General features: G+C 43.4%; 1 protein-coding gene across 8 annotated transcripts in view; it reads left to right on the forward strand.

Moving 5' to 3' along the window:
• Positions 1–23,793, forward strand: part of RBM47 (RNA binding motif protein 47) — a 78,917-nt gene that overhangs the window by 12,713 nt on the left and 42,411 nt on the right. Inside the window, exon 1 of one of the 8 annotated variants that reach the window (XM_060278900.1) lies at positions 9,556–23,306. The exons of 4 other annotated variants lie outside the window; for them this stretch is intronic. The gene's annotated coding sequence lies outside the window, so the exon portion shown is untranslated. 3 more of the 8 variants (XM_060278899.1, XM_035111934.2, XM_035111936.2) reach the window with 3 other exon arrangements.

The following is a 23,793-nucleotide window of genomic DNA, read 5'->3' on the forward strand; positions in this document are numbered from 1 at the left end:
CATCTATATCTCTTTGAAACCCTAATGAGCCGCTGCTAGGGATTGTGGGATATTCACCTAAGTCAGTCAGGGATGTGATTTGGTATAAGGCAGCTTCCTGCACTCCCGAAAGATGGAGGGAAGTATACTAAAAAATTACAGTGGGAATTCGAGGAGATGGAAAATGGCAACAACGTGTTCTCCACCAAGGAACAGTGCAACTTGAGAAAAATAAACACAGTAAGAATGAGTGCTGAAATACAACAGCAGTGCAACTTGCTTATTTTGAAGCAAGCTCCATGGATAATAAACAAGCAGACTTCAGCATCATTAAAATTGCAACCTGACTGTCCAAAGTTTCCATGCCATGCTGAACTGGGTGTGAGAAGATTGTTAATGACCATTTCTTTTTCTTTTTTGGTAAAGGCTTTTTATTGACTCATTATTACAGCACATACACACATGACACTTAGAAAACAAACTACAAAAGAAAACACGAAATAAATAATAAACATATATCCATAAATCTGCAAGTATCTGCACATGGACTTATGTTAATGGCAATTTCTATGCTGCAAACTCGGTCAAAATATATATCGTTGATGCACAGAATCTCAAAAATAACCAGGCAGAATAAATCAAAGAAAGAGAAATGCAAGGGAAAAAGGCTCATCTAATGAGGTTATAAAGCAATAACTTATTTCCATAAGAATGCTTGCTGAAATAACCAATTCTTAAGTTGGTGCCTGACACTCATTGCAGATAATGCCAATTTGGTTTCACTAGAATCAAGAGATTCGGGGCCACCACACTAAATGCACAATTTCTTGTTGAAGATAGTCTTAACAGTGCCAGGCTCCGTCAGACATGCCACAGTGGTGGATCACAAAGACTGGGCAGGGGTGTAAGGAATAAGGTGATCTTTCAAGTAAATGTTAACTCTCTATGTTAACAGTAGGACTATGAAGACAGACCAGTAGCATACAAAGGTGCTTTGTGTTGTCAGTGGCTAATGTCTGACAACACCCGTTCTGCAGAATTCTGTTCAAGGGCAGTCCCACATGGAGTCCATTGCAGCCATCTATTCTCAAGGATAGATGGAACCACCCTAGCCGAACTATCATGATCCAAGAACCGTGCAGCTGGCAAACGAGCTGCAACCATGTTTAGAAAGAAGTGTCCGCATTATTCCGAGCATCGTCAGCGATGTTAGCAATTTTTGTGAACGTCTTTAGCCACAGCAGATAATGTAGAATTTATGCTCTGCATCTTATATGCCAGACTCTGCTCATGTATGACTGCTTCTGTCTGTGCTTACGAACGAAAAATTCAGCAGACCCATTTTATGGCTGTGCTTCCTTTCTTGTCTGAACTGGACTTTTAATGAAGGCTTTCTTATAACCGTAAGCAAACCGATTGTTCTTTGCCAATTCTGAGCTGAAGGAGTTAAATGAAAACATGTCTAATCTCTTTATCCTTGTCACACCACTCTGCTATGCAGTAATACACCAAAGAATTTTTCAGAAAGCAAAGGTTGGGGACATGGAATTGCTCTCTCTGTGGCTAAGGGGAGAAAGAAAATATGGAGCAAACTCCTGTCTGATTTCAGTGTTACCCGGTGAAGTATTTTAGGCTTACAGGGTTAGGCAGGGAGGGAGGTCAGTGTCTCAAAAACATCAGCAACTGATGGCTGATTCTGCATTGTCCGTTTTTAAAAGATAAAACTGCGAGACAATTTAGGGGAACTAGTAACAGCTTCTGGCTAATCCTTGGCATGGTAGTAAACCTGTGCAAACAACAGCTGAACCACTGCAAACTTGCAGAAGGAGTTAATTGAGCAGGGCGTTTCAATTTCCTTATGCAATACCTGCAGAGACACAGTGACACGTAGCACAGAGATTTTGCTTTCAATATAGGTTTGTTCCTGCTCTCCACAAATAAATTCTCAGGTGTGTCAATGGCACTTTGCGAATGGATGGCACTCAAATCCAGCCCTTGTTTTATTTTTGTTCTAGAGCATGATCCCTCTGGAGCATGATGGGGTGGTGCTGTGGTCTAAACCACTGAGCCTCTTGGGCTTGCCAATCAGAAGGTTGGCAGTTTTAATCCCCGTGACGGGGTGAGCTCCCATTGCTCTGCCCCAGCTTCTGCCAACCAAGCAGTTCGAAAGCATACCAGTGTGAGTAGATAAATAGGTACTGCTGTGGCAGGAAGGTAAACAGCGTTTCTGTGCACTCTGGTTTCCGTCATGGTGTCCCGTTGTGCCAGAAGCCATTTAGTCATGAGCTGGCCTCATGACCCGGAAAGCTGTCTGCGGACAAACGGCAGTTCCCTCGACCTGAAAAGTGAGGTGAGCACCACACCCCATAGTTATCTTTGACTGGACTTAACTATCCAGGGGTCCTTTTTTACCTGCTCCAAACCTGTGAAGCTCTTACTGCAAGGTGGCATCTGTTTGTTCTGCAGCATGACCACTCGTGCTCTGAGTAAAATGTGGTTTTACTCCCTGGAGAATAGTGGCCACAGAAATTGATCACCCCCTGTACTATAATTCAATCCACTCTGCAGCACCAATAATAGTGAATGCAGGTAGTGAGTGTTGGCAGAATTGCAGCCAGAATGAGGCAAAGAGCATGCTCAAGACTTACCAAAGTGCAACATGTGGGGCTGCCTCCACCCCAAAACCAGTCCACGCACAGTAGCCACAGAATATTGAGTACCAGTTACAGGGGAAATAGGGGAAGGTATGGAAGGGTGGGTGGAAAACAGAATCTCAGAGGATGGAATGGATGGCAGGAAGCCTGGACAGGACAGGATAGGATACACAGATGCATTTTGTTGCCAGCTCCATTTCCCCACTCTTAATTCAAAGTTAACTGCTTTTCTTCAAATTGCACAAATAGATGTTGAGTTTTTTTGAAGATCTGAGAACTTTTAGCCATCAGTGCAAGAGGGCATGGGTGGGTCAGGGAAAAGGAACTAAAGCTGGACAATGTTTTGACACACTATGGGTTGGTTTTCTTTTGTTTTGGAACCTTTTAGAACCCCGATACTGGCTTCTAAAACTTTGCAGGTGCTAGAATCTACAATTGAGTAGAGTCCTTGGGCACAGAGAAGGTTGTATCCCTTATGCAGCTTGGCTGAAATCGCAAGAACCCTTTATCCACCATGTGTGAATTCAAAGACAAGCAGGCTTCTCAGTTCTTAGACTTTTCAGGCCCAATTGTGCATGCTTTGGATTGGCGGCTGAAAGCCATGCATTTGACTTACGTGGGTTCCTTGGAGGCAGGTACCATACCTGGGATGAGTGTTGAAATCGTTTGCGGTTTATGCTGTACAGTGGAAGCACAATGTACATTTAACTTGTGCTCATTCAGCTTTACACACTTAGCAATTTTTTAAGACAATAAATAAAAAGAGAACAGAAAGGGGGTGGGGGGGGAGACTTCGGCAGTTCCACCTGCTATTGCACCCAATGCGTTTTCACAATACACAATTTTGACATGCGCTATTTCCAGAACATAAATTGAGAGTCGCTTGTAGAACGAAATGGATTGCAGATCTAGATCTGCAGAGAAGTCTTGATTCTAGAATTGTTGCATGCACTTCTGATGCATTACAAACTTCTGTGGCTAAATGGCAAATCAAATCTATTACAATTGAAAGCTTAAAAACTGCACAATTACCGGTAGTTAACTGGAAACACTGTCCCTGTAAGATAAGTTTTTTTCATTAAAGTGTGAAACAAGAGGGTGTGATGACTTATTTCCACATCTCTAGAGAGAGCTTCTATTTAAAGTTCCAGTTGTGGCGGATGACTAAGATTTCTCAATCTTTTCAGCTATAGCATTATTTTGCTCAAAAAGGAAACAGTTTGATTTTTCTGTGTGTTCGGTGTCTGCCTTCGCAAGACTGCCAAAAGGCAATTGTGGTGAGCATTCCTCTTCCCTCCTTTAGCTTAAGGAGGTATCATCCAAATTTCTGGTTGCTGTATAATACTTTTCTTTTGGATTTAATGGGAGGCAGACTTCACTCTGAACAAAGGCCCCACCCCTGAGTCACTTCACTGGGCCCACATCTTTTGAGCGCAGGTCATCAAAGTGCATCTCTCTTTTGAGGAGTGGCTGATCCAATTGCACTTTCTGCAGACAAGGCAAAACTATCCATTCCAGCAGATGTAGACTGGAAGGAGGCAAGATCAGGTAGGGTCTCAGCCTCCATCCCAGATGGAGTTGGTAGATAGCTGCCCTGGATGCAGAATTGACCTGTGCCTCCATGGACAGCAGTGAGTCCAAAATGACTGCAAGGCTGCTCACCTGGTCCTTCAGGGGCACAGTTACCCCATCCAGGACCAGGGAGTCCCCCACACCAACCTTTAAAAACCTTGATTGTTTCATGCTATTTCATTCAATGTGGGTGCGATTCTTATTGCAAAGGCTCATGTAAACCTCGCTAAATACCGGTAATTTGTCTCCAGAGTGAGACACAATATTTTCTCCTACCTTGTACTTCTTCTGCTGTGCCACACACAAGTCCAAATTGCCAACTGGGCAATGAATGCTACCCATAGAGGTTCTCCAAGGATGCATTTCTCAAATCTGCAAACACATGCCACATATCAAGACAATGATGTTCAGCAAAGTCATAATGAGATATCTGACAATTCCCTTGCATGAGATATAAGGTAGCACACTTTTGGTTTTATGCATTACTCCGGTGAGATTGCATGAGGAGAAACAGGATAGTTGGCAGGCCTCCATGTTTCTTGCCTAAAGTCTTATCGAAACCCGAGTCAGTCCTGAATAAGTCTTTGCGGAGTGTGTTCTACTATTTTGCCATGCTTCAGAAGTCCCAGAACATAGCAGTGTGAACATATAATGCAGCTGATCTGCCTGGTCAAGTTGAGGAAGCTTAATTTGGTCCAAAAAAAATTGGCACAATTTCCCAGGAACTATAGAATTCCCAGAAACAATTAGAAGAGGTCTGCCATCATCCATGCCAGGCATGTCCAAAGTCCATTTTGGGGGCCTAATCCAGCCCACAGGTCAGTTTAATCTGGCCCCTGTGGCAGTTTATTTCCTGGGGTAAAATCCTAAAAGAAACTCAACAACATAGCTGCCAAGTTTTCCCTTTTCTCGCGAGGAAGCCTATTCAGCATAATGGAAAATCCCTTTAAAAAAGGGATAACTTGGCAGCTATGCTCAACAACTCCAACCCTAAAAGAAGCTCAACAACTTCTATCCTAAAAGAAAGCTCAACAACTTTGGTTGGCCCTTTGGTCGGCCCCCACGGCCCTTCACTTCATCATATCTGGCCCTCTTTGAAGAAAGTTTGGACACCACTGATCCATGTGGTTCATTCAGAAAAGGATTAGTTCAGTTAAGAGAAGGAATGATGGGGGACATAATCCCATTTAGGTAGCAGCTGCACTCATGTTGTCTTCAAAAGCTTCCTTGGATTCCCTGAGGTCTCCCCCCCCCCCCCCCCGGTCCTTTATCTTGCAAGGAAACAATAGGAAGTGGAAATAACTCTGAGCAGAAATTAATGCTGGAATAAAACATGTGGGGCATTGTGGTTCTGTTAGTCATTGCCTGTAATTAATCACCACTTCGGGTTTTATAACTGCAGAGATACTTTTAAAATTGTCTGCTCAGTTCTTGCTTTTTGTTTGGAAGTGGGAAGGCAACCTTGTTTAGGGAAGTTTTTAATGTTTGATGTTTTATCGTGTTTTTAATATTCTGTTGCGAGCCGCCCAGAGTGGCTGGGGAAACCGAGCCAGGTGGGCGGGGTATAAATCATAAATCATAATCATAATAATTATTAGATAAATTAGAAGATGATATGCCAGTTGCGGAGATGTTCATTTGCAGCACAGTCCTGTGTATCTTTACTCGGAAGCAAGTCCGGCAACATTCAATGGGACCAATTATTACCAGGTAAATATGCATAGTATCACAGCTTTCTTAGTATCTCCTGAGCTGCGGTTCTTTTAAAGCACTTATTAAAAATCATCCCTCCGTGTGCACAATAGTTCCTCATGCTTTAGTGTGATCAAATAACAGAACGCAGGGCAAGGCTATGCAGATAGAAGCATCCTTGACTTTTAGGGACACCAAGGGCAGGGAGCACATTGAATTCTTAGAAAAATAAAACACTGTACTTGGGGAATGATGTTGCATTGAGAACAAACTCTCCCGGATAGTCAGTGACCCAGTAGGGAATGCAGGCCATTCCTTTCAGGGTTCCTTGCCATATACCTTCTGTAAATATATACATTTTAGGGCCTGTATGCCCACAGTTGGAGAACAGCCTTTACCAAAGGTGCCATGGGCTTTGAAGATGCTCAAACTCAGGATGAAAGGGAGAAACAAGCTAAGAGGAAGGCACGCTTGGCAAACCATCACTGTGATCAACTCCCACCTGGAAACCTATGTCCCCACATGTGGATCCAGAATTGGCCTCCGCAGTCACTTACGGCCTCACTGTTAAGACCGTGTTCACAGAAGACAATCTTACTCGGCTATAAGGGATTGCCAAAGAAGAAGAAGACTTCTCCCATTATCCCCCTATTAATTTCCAATATGTCCCTTTCTTCCCCATGCAACTACTAAACTCAATTTTCACCTTCCCAATCTCATTTTTTAAGCTACCACCTCTTCTGTTTTCTCCTTCACTCCCATGTCCATCACTCTTTATCCCCCTCCTGTTGTGCAACCCCACCCTTGCACACAAACCCTCTCCATGGATACTGCATCTTCTTCCTCCTGTACCTTGCAAATAGTAGGCATCCTTTTCACCTTTTGCCCAATGATGCCCTGCTTTTCTGAAAAACCCTTTGCACCCCCATTTTCAGCTTCACTCTGTTTTCCCCTCCCCTCACAAGCAGATCAGCCCTGTTTTCACCCCTGTCCCGTTCTGTGAAGACGAAGGATGTGGACCCTTCAAATATTCCATCGTACTTTACCCCAACCTCTGCCATCGTTCAAAGCCACTGTTTTCCCGCTTCACTGAAACTTCTGCCATTGTTTTAACACCCCCCCCCCAATTTTCCCCTCTCAGTGTTTCTTTTTTCTCACTCCTACTCCTCTGGTCCTTGCTATTGTGTAACCCGCTGTCGCTTTTGCTTCCCTACCTTGCTCAGATTTCATGCAAATTCAGGTTTGTTGATAAGGCACTACAGATCTTCCAATGCTGCATGGTGATGTTCTTACTTTTTTATTATATAGACAGACAGGCACCTCCCATCATCGTAACAGGAGTGCTTGTGAATTTTCAGATATTTTAGCATGTTCACAACATTCCCACCAGAGAAATTCCTGTTTTTGGTTTGCAGATGGGGGTGGGGAAATAAATTGGCAAGCAGCCTGCAGTCCTCTCAAACTTAAATTGCCAGTAGAGTAAGTGACTAATCCAAAGTTGTTTGGACAACTCTGGAATGCTTCCCAAAGTGAACATTTTAGGTTCTGCATGTAAGTGTGTGATACCAGAAGTATTAACTTTTAAGTAAAGAGCTTTGTTTTGAAAAATATACTACTTGATTTAGATGTTAGCTGTGAAACAAGGGTGGCCTAGGAAGGATTCCAGTGTGGGAATTCTTGCTTTGACAACTTAATTAATTTCCAGCAAAAGTATTTTCTTACCTTTCTGTTCTGGAATTGAAAAGTTCCAATGCCAGCTATAACTGGTTTAATTAAACATAGAAATCTATAATCCTGGCTACAGTTTCCCAAAGCAAGCAAGGTCCTTGTGTGTGTGTGTGTGTGTGTGTGTGTGTGTGTGTGAATTTAAAGAAACTGCAAGCTTAGTAGCCATGCATGTAAAATATTTGCTTTAAAAACCTACAGAAAAACCTGTAAGACATATTCCACACTCAGATCCATTTTATGGCACTTTCTCTTAGGATCCTGACATCAAAGGCTGTAGAACTGGAATCATGGAGAGCTGTAAACGGCTAACCCAGTTTTTCCTGAAAAGTGGGCAACAATTTGTTGCAGTGGGAGGGGGGTATTCAATGTGAACAAACCTTTAGGCATTTCTTTTTAAATTCCATTCCCCTCAGGCACCTGTCAGTAAGCAGGAATAGAGACAACTGCAGGCTAGGTTGAATCCTATTTGCTAGTATTGGAGAAATGTGCATGCATAAATTGGCGACTTTGTGCCGGCTGCCTGTAAACATCAGTTATGGGTGTTTTGTCACAGTAAAAAAAATAATACTAAAAATACTTTTAGACAACTTTGGAGTTTGTCTTAAAAAAAAAAAAAGCTCCACAATTTCAGTGGTTTCCTTTTCGAAATATGGCAACCCTAATAGCAGCTAATTTAAGATGTGTTGACCCATAAGAAAAGTGTCAGAATCTATACATATATAAGCCCAAGTCACAAAATAATGCGCAAGGTTTAATGTTCTCCAGAAATATGCATAAAGCTAAAGGGTAAACAGAGTGGAGTGGAGTGGAGACCGGGGAGAGCTAGTTTGTGGTAAAGATACACGTATGCATCTTACAAGAGTCTTAAGATGGAATGTGGGCACAAGCTGCAGACATTCAAATGAGGTTTTCCCTGGTTTTTCACCTTCCAAGGAATCTGCCTGTTTTGCCTGAGGGTGGAAGCAAACTAGTCTGCCTGTATACAGTGGTACCTCGACTTACGAACGACTCGACAACCGAATTTTTCGACTTATGAATGGGGGTAATGGCTGCGTGCTTATGAATGGCTCGACATCCAAAAGAAAACCGCGGTGGTTTTAGATAGGGATTTTTCGACTTACAAATTTTTAGATAGGGTTGCTTCGACTTACGAATTTTTCTGTTTCCAATGCATTCCTATGGGGAAGTCACATTTCCAATGGCGTTTTTCAACTTACGAATTCTTCGACCTACAAAGGTGCCTTCGGAACGGATTAAATTAGTAAGTCGCGGCACCACTGTATTTCCAAGGATGAGCAATTTTCTTCCCCAAAGTGTAACTCAAAACCTCAAAAGCATCTGCAGAGTTTCATTTTAATGACTGCTACCTACTCCAACGTTACATCTTAAACAACCAAGAGCTTTGTGACATCTCAGCAGCTATGGGTTGCATCCAATGACTGTCCTCAAAGCAGATCTGTTGAAATTCATGTTAATGCCTAAAAAGGTAAAGGTAAAGGACCCCTGACAGTTAAGTCCAATTGCAGACGACTCTGGGGTTGGGGTGCTCATCTCGCTTTACAGGCCGAGGGAGCTGGCGTTTGCCCACAGACAGTTTTTCCGGGTTATGTGGCCAGCATGACTAAGCCGCTTCTGGCACAACAGAACACCAAAACCTGAGCAGCGCACGGAAACACCATTTACCTTCACACCGGAGTGGTACCTATTTGTCTACTTGCACTTTTTGGTGTGCTTTCGAACTGCTAGGTTGGCAGGAGTTGGGACCGAGCAACGGGAGCTCACCCTGTTGTGGGGATTCGAACCGCCGACCTACTGATCAGTGGTTTAGAACACGGCCTGAAAGTGAGATGAGCGCCACACCCCATAGTTGCCTTTGACTGGACTTAACCATCCAGGGGTCCTTCGCCTTTTTTTTTTTTTACATCTATCTGTCTATCTATCTATCATCTATCTATCATCTATGCCACTCAGAATAACACTTCATGCATCTGATGAAGCCAGACTGTAGCTCATTATTTATACCATAATGGGTTTTCTAGCCTTGAAGGTACCACAAGACTATTTTGTTAGTCTCCACCAGGAACAAACAAACCTGACTACCTCTCTCAAAATCCCATCTTCAGACCTTTACAAGATCCAGACTTATCTCGTCTTCCCAATCACACAACTGTTTTACTCCTCCCTTCCCTTACTTTGTTTGCCATCTAGCCTGATTAAGAATTCTAGAGATCTGGAAAGCTTGCAATCTATTAAACCCCTCAAATGTGCTTGTTGAAATGTGAATTATCTCCAAGGAGCTGAATGTTGAACCAAATACTATGCCATGCACTTTCCCCCCTCTTTTTCTCTTAAAAAGTTGTGGGGGTCCTTTCAAAGCCCAGTAGTTCTGCTTGCACTCACAAAAAGTCACTTTGTTGAACACAGCATTGACAACCCCCATGTTCTCAGTACACGTCTCCATGTCTCTTCCGAAAAGCTGGTTTGCTTTTATTCTGACTTTGTTTTCCTACGTCTGACAACTCACGTTTGAACCAAGGTCGGGCGTCGAAATTTGCCACTGTCTGAAGCATTGGTATAACAATGAAAGGAACGTTCCTGGGGGATAATCCATTAAATTAGGGAGTACTGGAAATCCAATTTAACACTCATCGCTAGGAAGATGAAACAAATTGTGACAGCAAGGATGTGGCATTGGAATGGATACCAAAATTAACCGGAGATCAAAAAGCAAAACCCTGAAGATAGATTGAGTGTCAACTCACTCTCCACACTTAACATAACAAAAACAAGTCTACCTGTGAGTTAGTAAAGTAAGAACGGCTTTGCAGTTACAAAAAACAGTCTACAGTGGTGATGGTGAATACATTCCTAAATGGTGCAGGGGGGATTGAGGTGACTACTAGCCAATATGCCTATGTCCTATGGAGGGGAAATTGATCTGACTTGTGTGCATGAATTGGCTGGACACCTGGATTCAAAATGCAGGGCTTTGCACAGTAGGAGAGAGCCCCAGGAGAGTTAAAAACACCCTCTGAGTTAACCAGCAACAAAGCATGGAATATAAGTTTCATTTTGCATATCCCATTTAGTCTGCCTCAAAACACTTGCCCCCCCCCCCAGTAATGAGCTTATCACGCACTGTTAAGTCAGTTTAGAATGCTTTACAGTGGTACCTCTGGTTAAGAACTTAATTCGTTCCGGAGGTCCGTTCTTAACCTGAAACTGTTCTTAACCTGAAGTACCACTTTAGCTAATGGGGCCTCCTCCTGCTGCCACGCCACCGGAGCACAATTTCTGTTCTCATCCTGAAGCAAAGTTCTTAACCCGAGGTACTATTTCTGGGTCAGCAGAGTCTGTAACCTGAAGCGTTTGTAACCTGAAGCATTTGTAACCTGAAGCGTTTGTAACCCGAGGTACCACTGTACTTACTAAATTCAAAGGTCTGTTTCATATGTTATTCTATGCAGCAGCAAGGAGAGCACAGGTCAATTGCTCCTGGGTGCAGAATACATCAATCAGTTTCAAATATATGGTTTTGTGGTTTTATATCTTGATTTTATTCTATAAACAGCCCTGAGACCCCCGGGTATAGGGTGGTATATAAATTCAATAAATAATTAAATAATTAAATAAAATAAGTAGTCTGAATCTTAAGCAAGTTCAGATACGTCCATCCTGGTGGACTACATGGTGTGAAGAGAGACAAAGGAAGAGAAGCAGCTTCACTTCCTCTCTCATGGAAGCAAGGGGACGTGGCCTAGTCAAGTTTAGGAACATAACTTTATGGTCTTAACTCTTTCACACACTAACTAGGAGCAATTTCCCACATGTCCTGCCTCCCCTTGTCAGTGGCAGTATGCCTCTGTTTATCAATTGAGGGGAGTCACCAGTGGGGAGAATAGGGGGGTTACCTATAGGGGCTTCCCATAGGCTTCTGGTAGACCCCTATTGAGAACAGGATGCCAGCCTACACGTGCCATTGGTCCAACCCAGAAGGGCTTTTCTTATGGTCTTAAAGTGGTGGACAATCCACCATATGCAACACCCCTCTGGGAACAAAGGGAAATTGGATCCAGTCGATCAAAGGCCATCTTACATCACGCCTGTCTTGCCCTCATAACACCCTGGTTCAGGGCCAAACACTTGCTGCTACAGGTGGGACTGTCGCAGGTTGCTAAAGTATAGGTATGCTGACACAGGTTTCTAAAGTATAGGTAAAAGGTAGAGGACCCCTGGGCGGTTAGGTCCAGTCAAAGGCACTCATCTCCCTTTCAAGCCCAATGGAATGCAAGTGACACTGTGGTCTAAACCACTGAGCCTCTTGGGCTTGCCGGTCAGAAGGTCAGTGGTTTGAATCCCTGTGATGGTGTTGAGCTCCTGTTGCTCTGTCCCAGCTCCTGCCAACCTAGCAGTTTGAAGACATACCAGTGCAAGTAGATAAATAGGTACCACTGTGGTGGGAAGGTAAACGGTGTTTCTGTGTGCTCTGGTTTCTGTCACGGTGTCCCGTTGTGCCAGAAGCGGTTTAGTCATGCTGGCCACATGACCCGGAAAGCTGTCTGTGGACAAACGCCGGCTCCCTCGGCCTGAAAAGCAGGATGAGCACCGCAACCCCAGAGTCGCCTTTGACTGGACTTAACCATCCAGGGGTCCTTTACCTTTTTTATAAAGTATAGCAGGGCTTCTATGGGAGCTAGAGGGTTTCCATGGCCTAACAAAACTCTAATCCATCAGCAGAGAGGAATTTCATTCCTAGCCACTTCCAGACAGTAGATTTGGACATCAGGATTTCTCAGTTTGTGTCCCTGCACCCAATATTGATCCCTTTTCTTTGTTACTAAGTGGAAGAGCTAATTGGTAGAAGGGTTTGTGGCTCGACTCCAGATAACAGACAGGCTTCTAAAACACCTTGGGTATAGAAAAGGGTGTGTCGTTGTTTTTGCATTGCAATTATCTGCGATATTTGGGAAGCTTTAGATTGCAGGAGTGATGCGATTTAAAACATGTGTTTAAATGAATTCCAAGTACTAAGCTCCGGTGCTGTTTACTCAGAGTGATTATGATTGACAGCTCAGAGCTGCTTACCTTGACAAGGTGAGAACTGGCAAAGGCACATCTCACGTTTTCCTACTGGAGAGACTTGTGGATGCATGAAATGGCTTCTATTCCAGCCAGGTTACTTCATAGTGGAATTCACAAGATATAAAATCTCTCAACCACCCCGACCACTGACAGTCACATCCTTTACTGCCAACCTGACTACTCTTAGCTGTCAATCACAATCACTCCGAGTAATGCATTATACGTAGGGCTGTCTCTGAAGACGGTTCGGAAACTTCAGCTAGTGCAGAATTCAGCGGCCAGGTTGCTCACCGGAGCAAGACAGTTTGAGCATATTACACCTATCCTGGTTTGACTGCACTGGCTACCAATTTCCGGGGCCAATTCAAAGTGCTGGTTTTGACCTATAAAAGCTTAAACGGCTCAGGACTCCAATACTCTATATGAACCTACCCAGACCCTAAGATCATCTTCTGAGGCCCTTCTCCATATGCCTCCTCCTCAAGAGGTCTGAAGGTTGGCAACACGAGAACAGGCCTTCTCTGCAGTGGCTCCCCATCTGTGGAATGTTCTCCCTAGGGATGTTCGCCTGGTGCCTTCGTTATACACCTTTAGGCACCAGGCAAAAACGCACCAGGCCTTTTTTGATCCGATTTACATCCTATGCCCTATGCGGTATATAAATTCAAACACAACAACAACAACAACAACAACAACAACAACAACAACAACAACCACCAGCATGAGAGCTTAGTACTTGGAGTTGCCAGAGGGTAGAAAGCTTAGTAGATAGCTCAGGACCAGCTTCAGCCCCCTAAAGTCTGTCGTGAAAATCCTTGCCAATTAGTGTAGAAAATACAGAGTTGGTGGTGCAGAAAAGTCTGTCTCTGTATTAAGGCAGCTTCTGTCCATTCTCAGACGGACTTCACCTCAGGTGTCAAAGGTTTTGAACCCAAAGTTGTCAACCCTAGGCCTCTATCCATTTTATTTCTTTTTAAAAAAAGAACATCAAATTAAATGACTCTAAGCTACGACTCATAAGTGTAACTGATACCTTGGGTTTCTTGCTATAGAATTAAGAACCGGTTTTGTAGCATACTTGATAGGCACATGTGATACACCCTCTTACCGGGTGCTTTTATTGGTCTTCAGCTTTCCCTTTTGCATGGAAAGTTTTTAGTAAGGCTGCTCTGGGCAGAGCCTCTCTTAATAAACAGCAAAAAGAGTCCACATTGTGCTCCTGGGCGGGGAGGGGGAAGGCTCCCTTTTATTCAGCGAAGAAGCAAACAATGTTTTGGTCTCTTCTCCAAGTACAGGTATGTCTTGCGGTTGCCAGACCTCAGGCCGGGAACCTGTCTCAGGTCGTCTCAGTTCCACCATGGCAACTCTAGCATATGCCACACCAATTCCACCCGGTCATTTTGATACATTGTCACCCTATTTACAAAATTTAAAAATTCCCAAATACAGACACACTTTCACTTACGCGAGATTGAATATGCTGCCTTCGGCTGTACTTGAGGGTCAATTTACAAAAACCCTGGGAAAACGCTTATGTCCATGTGGAGATGGCAGTATTGAATCAGTGGCCCACTTCTGGCTTGCACTCTTGATAAAGATTTGAGGAGTGAGGTTATTATTACCTCTCTACTATACAGTGGAACCTCGGTTTATGAACGCCTCGGTTTATGAATTTTCGGTTTATGAACGCCGCGGACCCATCTGGAACGGATTAATTCACTTTCCATTACTTTTAATGGGAAAGTTCGCTTCAGTTTATGAACGCTTCAGTTTATGAACAGACTTCCGGAACCAATTACACCCATGTTTCAGTTTATGAACGCTTCAGTTTAAGTACTTCGCGGACCTGTGTGGAACGGATTAATCCACTTTCCATTACTTTCAATGGAAAAGTTCGCTTCAGTTTATGAACGCTTCAGTTTATGAACAGACTTCCGGAACCAATTGTGTTCATAAACCGAGGTACCACTGTACTACTGTCCAAGCCAGGTCACTCAGCCATTGCTAAAGTGTCCTTTCTTCTTGCAGATCAAGATAACCAGGCAACAGCAAAAACTGCAAAAAATTTAGTAGGGGAATCAGAACAAGATCTATTATTTGATTTTTGGTGTAAACCTCCGGAGTGCATTTTGCATAGTTAAGTTTTTACCTCTATCTTCAGCACATTGTATTTTATTTTATTTTATTGCTAGTGCTAGGGACTGGTGCAAATAAAGATTCTTCCGATTCTGCCACACCCATCCCAGTCGTGCCCCCCAGCAGGTGCTATTTGCACACATATATGTTTAAGACATATTTTAACATAATGGGTAGAAGAGGCCCTTTTAGAAGGAGAGAGATGCACCAGACCTCTGCAATCCTTGGCCTTGCTAATCTCCAGTGGACCGAAACTTCTTTTAAGAGTTTTCACCTAGCAGGCAGAGCTGGGAATAACCTCTGCATCCCCTTCCTCTGGAGACAAGTATGGTTCAGCTGAAGCTTTCATGCATCCTTGCAAAACACGCAGGCGGAAATACTCTACCCCCTAAAGTGTTAATCTTCAAAACAGAAATGTTTCTTTTCTCCTGTGGTTAAGTTATGACAACTTGCTGAGGCAGGCAACATTGTGGTATGAGAGAATTACAAATGTTCGACAAAGAGCAGCTAGCATGTAACCTTTAGGCATCTAAGGAATTTGCTGTTTCCAGGTTACACTATCAAAATTGGTAGGGTCTAGTCGCACTTTCTGCACATCGGGGTATCAAAATTAAATGAGGTTGTATTCAGACTGGTGGCACAATCTCAACCATGTCTGCTCATCTTGGTTGCTCCCAGCACTTGCATCAGAAACTTGACATAGCTGCAGAGCATCTATTATTATTATTATTATTATTATTATTATTATTATTATTATTATTATTATACTGCCCTATACCTGGGGGTCTCAGGGCAGTTCACAGAATAAAATCAAGATATAAAACCACAAAATACAAGTGGGATGGGAGAGACATTCTGTGGCCAGCTCATACAACATATTCCCTAAGCTCAGATCCACATCATTGTCTAAATGTCTTGCAATCTATCCTCCCTTCTGCCATATAGTGGTATCTCTGGTCTTTTCAATGGAAACTACAAGTAAGTCAACAATTATGAAATCATAGAGTTTAATACTTTTGTTTCTGTCCAGAGGAACATTGGGTGGCTTAATATCTCTGTGAAGGATTTTCAAGTTTTCTTTTGTGTAGTGCTTTTGAAGTTGTTAAAGTGATTTTACCAAGAATGCTAGACTGACAATTCATCCTAATACACTATGTATATCTTTTCAAACTCTAGTGAACAGGGTACCGGTAGCTATGAGCTCCATACACAAGAGTGCTCTATAAAATTGAACGATAGACAGCCGCAACTTCGCAAAACTACATCCAAATCTATTAAAACCTGTTTCTATTTCCTTTTCATTGGCTGTTAGTTGCATTCTTCTAATGGCCCTAATTTTGCCCACTTTTAAACTTTTACAGGACAGCCAGGAGCCTTAGGTATAAAAGGGGTGCACTTTTTCATAACCTACAGCAACTTTTAATAGTTACGCTGGAGCATTAACAAGCAATGCACACATTAGGCATCATTCAGTTCCAAGTTAATAAAAAGAGAGTGTGGAAATATGGTAACAATGTGTTCCCAAAAGGCAAGGTTGTAAATAAAATTATTGGGATGAATATTACAATTGTGGGGGAAGCAATTTTATTCATTCTGTCTGAGCAACCTATATCATCTGGATTTGGCAAATTTTAGAAAATCGATTTTTAAATTTCCAATTCTTCCTTTCTGCTTTCAGCGAAAATCCTCTTGGCAATTCATGCATGTTCCATTCTGATTGTTCTTAAAGCTGAGCCTATCCAAACACCCTTTCCTAATCTATTTAGGAATCCCTGAAAGCTTGTCATTGACACCCAAGCATGGCTTCCAGACTTGTGAACTACAGTTGGTTCGGACAACAAGCTTTTGTGCAACAAACTCGTTTCACCCAGAAGATCGAACTTTTTTGTGATAAGGAGAGAGATTGGGGAATACACTGGGAATTGTAGATAGATAGCACTTGCTTTAAGGCAATGGTGTCTAGCCTTCTTGCAAACAGGTCAGGAGGAATGCTCAATAAACATATCTCCTGAAAGCACCCAAAATGTGTGGCAGAAGATTCTGGTGCATGATCTGGGGCACTCACTATAAATAAAAACTTAATAAACTTTTGTCTGTGCCACAATGGTATTTCCAAGTGCACCTCTGGCTTTCTCCTATATATTTTAAAGGTAAAAAGGTAAAGGACCCCTGGGCGGTTAAGTCCAATTTTAAGTCCTCATCTTGCTTCAGACCGAGAGAGCTGGCGTTTGTCTGTCACGGGGTTCAAACTGCTGACCTTCTGATCAGCAAGCCCAAGATGCTAGGTGGTTTAGACCACAGTGCTGCCACGAACCCGACAGAAAAAATGTAAAGCATTTGCACGGGGGCAAAACCTGATCATTGCTAACAGAAGCTGTTAGTTGGGCTGCAACTAATTCCTCAGCAATGTAAGAAACTTCCCGTGACACCTCCCACTTGAGCATTTTGCTAGGAATACAACATTTATGTATGCTCAAAAGCTTTAGCAATTTCTCCACATAGCACAGCGGGGGGGGGGTGCCCAAGTGAGTGTCTTGACTGTGGGCCATTTGATGAATTCAAATGTCCAAGTCTCTTAACAAGTATGCTTGACCGATGTGTAATCTAAGCATCATTTGGGGATGTGGGTGACACTGTGGTCTAATCCACTGAGCCTCTTGGGCTTGCTGATCAGAAGGTCGGTGGTTCAAATTGTCGGGTCAGCCGGGGGCAGGAATGATCCACAGGCATAATGCAGGAATGAATCCAGCCTGTCTTTCCCATCAGCGTTCAGCGTGCAGCTCTAGGGAGTTACGACAGCCCTTCCCGACGATTTATTACAACTCATGTCTTGGAGACACTGAGCACATATTCAGAGTCCAGCAGAGATAAAACGCGGATGAAGCCAGGCTGAGGTTGTGTACTAAAAGCTCATTTAATAAGCGTAAGGCAGAACAAAAGAAAAACATGTCTCCTCTCACTGAGAGAAGTGTGAAGAAAAAAACAAACGGAAACAAGAATACAGCAAACATCCGCTCCCGTGATTCCAACAATCTTTGCTAGAATGCATAACACAGGCATGTGACCTGCACAGTGAGAGGAATAGAAACCTAACATGATTCCCCATAACAGGGTGAGCTCCTGTTGCTCTGTCCCAGCTCCTGCCAACCTAGCAGTTCGAAAGCATACCAGTGCAAGTAGATAAATAGGTACCGCTGTGGTGGGTAGGTAAACAACATTTCTGTGCGCTCTGGTTTCTGTCACGGTGTCCTGTTGCGCCAGAAGCGGTTTAGTTATGCTCGCCACATGACCCAGAAAGCTGTCTGCGGACAAATGCCGGCTCCCTCGACCTGAAAAGTGAGACGAGTGCAGTACCCCATAGTTAGCTTTGACTGGACTTAACCACCCAGGGGTCCTTTTTTACCAGAAGCGGTTTAGTCATGCTGGCCACATGACCCAGAAAGCTGTCTGTGAAAGCTGTCCCTCTGCCTGAAAGCAAGATGAACGCCACAACCCCATAGTTGCCTTTGATTGGACTTAACTGCCCAGGGGGTCCTTTACCTTTTAACCTAAGCATCGTTTATATATTCGACCACACAAAAATGTGCTTTTGCATGTGTTACCCTCCCTCCTCCCGTTTTTAAAAGCCTGCGTGCACCACAAAAAAAAAAAATACAGCAAGCCCATTGTATCAGTTTAAATGGACAATCTTAAAAGTGTTCACCTTGGGGAAAGGAGTAAATTGAGTTTGTTGCCATAATACTGGCCAAGCTAGGAACAGCACTGTTACTGTGCCCTTCGTGCCTCCCAGGCAAGCTGGGCTTGGCAAGCTATAAACTTTCCTGAAAACTGAAAGGTGTTCTCCCCTCACCCACCCTCAAGTTCCTTTACTTCCAGGTTGCGCTCTTCCAATAAAGAACTGCTGCTCTAAATGTGCCCCCCTTCCAATGGCAATATGGTGCAACACCGCAGCACATGTCGGAACCGGTTGGACAGCTTCAAGGAAGGAGATATTGTGAAATGAACTTTTCTGCACCCGCCAGATATGTGAAGATTAAACTGCAGGACAGCCACTGTTGAGAGAGAACCTAGATTTCTGAATCAGATCCTGCACGACCATTAAAATATGCTAGAGGAGTGAATGCAAACAGATACTTCACATTCTAAATATTTCGCCATCGCAGGAGCTTGAATCGTCAAATGGCAGAGTTGGAAGGGACCACACAAGGCTCATCTAGTCCAACCCCTTGCAATGCAGGAATATTTTGCCCAATGTGGGACTCGAACCCACAACCCTGAGATTCAGAGGCTCATGCTCTACCAACTGCACTAGGAATATTCCCTTAAGAGAGAAGGCCAATGTTTTACTTTGCTATCCATGTTTGGATTTAATTCCCTGCTTTTGGTTTTCACTGTGCTGGGCAGGATCTGTAAAAGGTGGAGGAAATTTAAACCAAAGTGGGAGAGAGAGAGTCGCTGCCAAAAGCATCGTACCCAGTTGTCATAATGGAACTTGAGCAGAGTCATCTACACCTTTTCTTACTTTTGCTGCTTTAAGTTACCTGACTTTTGTTTTGAAATTTCACTACTGGGAGCCCAGACCCAAATGCCCCGAATATGTTTGCAACCCCCCTTGCCTCCACAGCCAGATTTCAAGGTACGTCTTACCCGTAACTTCTTTTTTCGGGGGGTGGGGATATGTCGTTTCTTATTCAAACCTCATCCAATAAAAACACTGGCCATTACTGATCCATGGCTAGAGGTTTTCCTGTCAAGGACTTGGCTGACGGGGCAGAAGGAACCAATTGCCTGAGTGTGAAGCCGGCAACCGGGTAGAGTCTGGCTCAGCCCTAAAACTCAGACACAACTTCTGTAATCTTATAGGCAAGAGCTGCCCTTTTATCTGCAATTGTGAAGGCCATTGAGACAAAAACCATGCAGGGGAACACAAAAGCAGACAGCTCTGAGTTGGGAAGGCTTCAGCAGAAAAACAACAGCTCATGTCAGGGTAGAGACACAAATTCCAGGGGTAGTGTGTTGACCTGAGCCGACCCAGGAGCTGTTTATAGGATCGGCAGCCATTCAAATCCGGGAAGATTGTTGCAACAGCAAAAAGAGGATCTGTCGGGACTCAAGCCCAAAGAGGTCCTGATCCTGGGACCTAGTGGGGTGTTTGGCAGGGATGGAGACCAGAGTATAGCAAAGTCACATGACATGGCAATGTTTATGCGTATGGTTAGGCTGAAATTTTATTTTCATTTTTGACCTGGCTTCATTATAATTACTGGAGAATCGTTACAGTTGATTCCTGTTCCTTTCAGGGTGGCTGGTTAGATGAGTTTGGTGTGAAAATCCTCTTCCAGCACCAAGACACAGGAATTCCATGTTGAATGCGTCCTGTTCAAAATGCTTTGCATTTAAACGGTAGTCACACTGAGCAAAAGTTTTTTGAGGAGGTGAAAAGCACATGTGTTCCAAGAGGTAGAAATGTACATCTGGACTCAAAGCATGCAAATGAAGGTGATCCCCAAAGAAACCAAAACAACGTGCACATTTAACCTTATTTCTTGCTTAGTAACTTGACTCAGCTACGCAGCTGAAAATAAAATGTTTTAAGTGTGTTGCAAAGTGCAATACACAAATGTGACACTAGATGGTGATGGCGAGCTATGGTAAATCCAATGTATTTTGCAAAACTTTTTTTAAAGCATTTTGGCAGCGTTTTTTTATATGTGCTTCGATTCCACCACTGTTTCCTGATTTATCTGCATTTGTTTGAAAAAGCCACTTCCATTAAGCGTGGGGACTTTTCAGATTTTCATAGCTGTTTCACCACAGTATCAGTGCACACACTATTCTGGGGTTATATCAAGCTTTCAATACTAAATTATAGCAGGATATCGCTCATAGCCCTGTGCTGCCAGCCACGGCAGAGCTCAGTGGAGGGAGAAGCCAGCCAGCCAGCCGAGACTCAGGGGGCACTTGCTTGGAGGCAGAGTCCGTATGCACAATTCAGCCCAGTCCTAAGGTCAGGAGTATCTCAGATGATCCAGGGGGTCAAGAAAGCAAAGATTTCCAAGGTTACGAGAAGCAACAAGCAGCAAGGTCTGGTCAGGAACGACAAATGTTGTTACCAGAAATTGACTGAGACTGGAAACCCTGCTTAAGAAAGCTGGAGCTGGCTGGTTCTCATTAGGAGCTGGTTCTCATTAGGAGCAAGAAGGCTGATTGGCAGCAGGTGGAGTTCCTTCACCTTCTGCTCCTTCAGGCTGCTGTTCAGCAGGTGAAGCTGACTTGTGGCCCATGACAATATCCCAAACACTGTAAGGTGACTCTGCATCTCTTCTCGGCAATGAGTAAACATTGGTGTGCCAAGCTGCCCTGAAATATCTATGCACTATTGACAAGAGGTTGGTCTCTGAGGCTGTGTCATGGAGGTCAGAGCACTCTCTGCCATTGGCATGCAAATAACAAAAATGCCTTTTAGTTATTTGTGTCTGTATGATAATGGAGAACTTTGCAACACTCAGGGAGTGTCATTTTGCCTGGAAAACAGTTTTGTCTCTTTATATATGGCAACCATATTTTTGGAGAGATGGGGAGATATTGAAAAAGCTCAAAAGAAGATGGAGAGACACTTGTAACAATCTAAAGCTTTGCCATATGTCCCATTGCTTCCAAATAAATATAGTCAATATTGAACTTCAAGACATATTTACCATGATGTATCTTGTTGAACTTCATTTAACGTTCACACAACACACTTAAATGGGGTTGCCATATTTCAAAAAGTGGAAATCATTGCCAAAATTGCAAAGAAAAATGAAAAAATGTTTTTAAGCTATTTTAAAGGAAAATAGGCAAAAACGGCACTGCCAACATGGTTGCCATATGTCCGAATTTATCCGGACATTTTTCCGATTTCCGCCTGGACACTGCTTCTGACTGCGGTATTCCGGGTAGTTCTGGGAAATTCTGGCTGTATGCCAACCCTAACTTAAAGCAGCATGATGCTGCTTTAAATGATTACGGCTTCCATCGAATAATTATGGGACCCTGTATAAATAATATATACGCTGTTGAAGAGACCTTGCTTCCAGCCATCTTGAAAATGGGTGCAACTTGAGTTTGACTTTGAACTTGAAGCTATATCATGTGTGTTCTGAAGGCACGAACCAAGCTTTTTTCTTTTCTTTTGCAAAAAAATATCCAAAAAGAAGAAATTGTAAAGTTGTTGTGTGTTATTTTTGAAAATGGCCCAAAAATACAATGCTTCTGATCATAGCTGTCAAGTTTCCCCTTTTCTTGCAAGGAATCCTAATGTCAGCGTACTGGAAGAAGCAAAGATCACCAGTGCCAAAGCAATGATTCTTCAACATCAACTTAACTGGACTGGTCATGCTGTTTGGATGCCTGATTATCATCTTCCAAAGCAACTACTCTATTCCGAACTTTAAAATGGAAAGTGTAATGCTGGTGGTCAGCAAAAGAGGTTAAAAAGACTCTCTCAAGGCAAATCTTTAAAAAATTTAGCATAAACACCGACAATTGGGAAACACTGGCCTGAGAGCGCTCCAATTGTTAAACAGCTTTTACCAAAGGTGTCATGGGCTTTGAAGACACTCGAACTCAGGATGAAAGGGAGAAATGTGCTAAGAGGAAGGCATGTTTGGCAAACCCTCACCGTGATAAACCCCCACTCAGAAACCTATGTCCCCACTGTGGAAGGATGTGTGGATCCAGAATTGGCCTCCACAGTCACTTACGGACTCACTGTTAAAACGTTGTTCATGGAAGACAATCTTACTCGGCTATGAGAGATTGCCAGAGGAGAAGAAGAAGCTACCTGAGAGTGGGTGTGCTCAGAGCCTTAAGGCAACATGAAGCCCGGACAGTCCAGACTGACCAGTCCTGGCCTTCTGACCTTACGTGGTCAACAGAGCAGGAACACCTACCTGTGGCATTTCCAGGCTTTCCTCTGGCTCGAGAACATAGGCTCCAGTTTGGGATTTGGGCATGTCTGTCCCTGGCCTGCCTCTGGCAATGAGCTGAGATCTGCATGTTCATTTGCTGTAATTTCCTATCTGCTTTTTGGCTTGCCATGTTTCATTCCTGTTCTTCACTGTTCTAACGCCAATCTCTGTGTACTCGACAATTGCAATTAATTTACGAGGGAATTATTCTCTCTCTCTCTCTCTCTCTCTCTCTCTCTCTCTCTCTCTCTCTCTCTCTCTCTCTCTCCTTATTTTCAAGTCTTGCGCAATTCCCGGATTTAAAAAGGTCTGTTCGTATTGGTAACTGCTGGGGAGTACCTTGTCCGCTCAAATGCTTTCACTGTGTTAGTGCCAGTTTCTGCTCTCATCCTTCTGTAATTGTTAACTTGAATGGAATGCAAAAACTCTGGTTTGGGGCTAGTAGAACTTTAACTTTTGGTAGATGGTGAAAAGCAGGAATGGAGGGAGGTAGACTTTTTCTGCTCGAAAGGTAAGTCCGTATGTGTGTTTATATTCATTCATGTTGCATGGAAAAGTTTTGTGGTTCTCTGCTTTTCCTCCTTTCCCTTTCCTTGTGTTCAATGTGCTATGTATCGTCTGCTCTTCTTCTTCTTTTAAAAAAAACAACAACGCAGCTGTCAATGAGATGTCTCTGTTTCGCTCCAAAGATTTATTTTGAAATCGAATACTGTTCCTTTCCTAACTGTTCCTTGTCAGGTTTTTTCCAGTTAAACACGCCTAGGCTTGAGTACAGATTAGAAGTTAACAATAAGGGGAAAGGTTGTTGCGATTTATGCCCCACAATTACATGCGAATAGTCTTGACTGATATATCTATGGAGGGTTTTTTCTCTCCCTCTCCCCCCCCCCCTCGCAAGGCAGATAAAGTGGCAGTGGCCAGGGAGAGACACACACTGGGGTTAAATCTTGAATCTGGTGCCCTTGCTGTATTTGTGGTTACCTGAATACTGCATGTAA

Source organism: Zootoca vivipara, chromosome 9 (assembly GCF_963506605.1).
Source record: "Zootoca vivipara chromosome 9, rZooViv1.1, whole genome shotgun sequence".
Lineage (NCBI taxonomy): Eukaryota > Metazoa > Chordata > Lepidosauria > Squamata > Lacertidae > Zootoca > Zootoca vivipara.